Here is a 2,111-nt window from a genome sequence, read left to right as displayed (position 1 = left end):
CATGCATGGTTTGACTTTGAGTAACTATCGTCGATATCGATGTAAACATTGGATAATTATAGCCCGTACCATTCCAGGCATAGCCCGTATACCAAGAGAGAGCCCTCTATTTGATTTTGCGCCAGACGGGACAGTGACCACTTTCATACTTTGTATTTCATTATATTTATTAAAAATTAAATATCTTTACCTTAAGGTGAGCGACAGACGTTCTCCGGGAGAAATTGGTAGGCGGTGAGTCTTTTTTTTGGTCAGATACGGCGCAACTTTCTGCAACAGAAGCTCGAAATGCGCCTTTCCCATTCGCAGGTAGCTATTGTCGCCGGCATTCCAGGCCCACATCTCTTGCAGCAGATGGTGATAATCGCTCTGGAATAACCGGCGAGCATGAATAGGTTTCTGGTAGATGGATCTACCTTTCTTTGTACGTTTTCATCTTTTCTCTTTATTATCAGAAGCAAAGTGAGGAGGGCAAGCCTCCTCACGGCAATGGCCGATTGATGGGGAGCCATTTTGTGCACGTATTCCGCGTCCGTAATACGCGCATCGTCGACCGATCATCGCCGGCCGATGGAGCAGCACAACGGCATCGCCGGGTGTTTGTGTTCATCGCCAGCGACGTCGGCAGACGTCGGCTGATGCACACCGATTTACTATGAACCCACCATTAGCATTTCTAAAGAATTGGTTGTCCAGGCGGCAGACTGATAATAGTTAGACTTTCCTTCATTATCCTTGACTGTCTTTTGGAAATGGACAAATTCCGTGCATTTTCAACAATGTACCTATAGGCTATGTTAATTTCGCACGTGCAAAAATCTTCAAAGCTGGCTAAATACGCGACCTCGCTTGGAAGTGGTTTTGAATAGATCGATGTACATCCGATCACTGCGTTTGGAAATCTCTCTAATAACATTTCCTAATTTGCGTTCATGGCGTTACCAATACAAGAGTGCGATGTATAATACGCAGGGACTCTCACGTACACCGGATGGATGTCATGGGAATGATTAGTTTATGTACCTACATCCTACATGAACGCACTTGAACTTGCCAGAGCTTGCAATAGTAATAGCACAACTATAAGGATAAAACTGTCATTCCGCAATGAATCCATGACTCAGTGGCGAAACTAGCGGGGGGGGGGGGGGATTTTGGTCGGGCGCAGGGGGGGGCGATTTGAATCCTTGCCCCTGCCCACCCCCCCATGAAAAAGGTAAAGTAGGCCTACTTCTGAGAGTTATTAATTAACCTCATGTTTGGGCATTTTAACCAACAGCGAAACCTATCTTTGCGGCTTTGCGCGCATAATTCCACTTCCGTACCATATCTTACCAGTTTAGCCTCAACATGCAAAAAAATTTCGCGCGCTTCGCGAATTTGTACCATAAACTTCTTTTGTCGCCAAAAGGTGCTGGATCCATTATACTTCAAGATAATTTTTCCAACCCCCCCCCATGTCAAATCACGCCACTGTTCCGGGAACACATTCCACGCAGTTCCCAAGACTCCTCAGCCCCCCGTGTCGCCCACTGCGACGAGGGTGTTGACGCGTTTACAAACCCAAACAGCATGAACGATACTTGCCCCCTCATTTATTATGTTTCCCTCGCTCCCCCGCCCCAAAGGAAAATGTCTAGTTACGCCACTGCCGTGATTCTCACGGGGTGGAGGTTTGTCTTCCTGGTTGAAGGTATGCGAGGATGTGCCGCGGTTTGGGCCGGGGGGTTCTTCCTGGTTGAAGGTATACGGGGATGTGCCACGGTTTTGGGGTACCTTTTCAGCAATTTTGGTATATCGATGGGTGGGTTATCAGCGGAGACCAATGCGCCCAATTTTGTTTACACCCTATGGGTACTGGATATAGCCAATACATGTGTGCAAGTTACGTAATTGTAGGGCGTAACATGTAGGCGGAGAAGCATTTTGAAGTTTTGTTGCCAGAAAGAAGAAAGAAGCGGAATCGGATAGCATTACAGTACCTAGCTGGGGGGTGTAAACCCCCCAGCTAGGTAAATAATGGATTCCTCACCTGGTACTCTCTGGCTCTCTCTATTCAGGCCCGTAATCAGGAATTTATTTTTTTTTGAGGGGGGGGGGCTGATTTTAAA

Source organism: Amphiura filiformis, unplaced genomic scaffold (genome assembly GCF_039555335.1).
Source record: "Amphiura filiformis unplaced genomic scaffold, Afil_fr2py scaffold_34, whole genome shotgun sequence".
Classification (NCBI taxonomy): Eukaryota; Metazoa; Echinodermata; class Ophiuroidea; order Amphilepidida; family Amphiuridae; genus Amphiura; species Amphiura filiformis.
The sequence above is the reverse complement of the archived record's forward strand: the minus strand, read 5'-3'. Positions refer to the sequence as shown.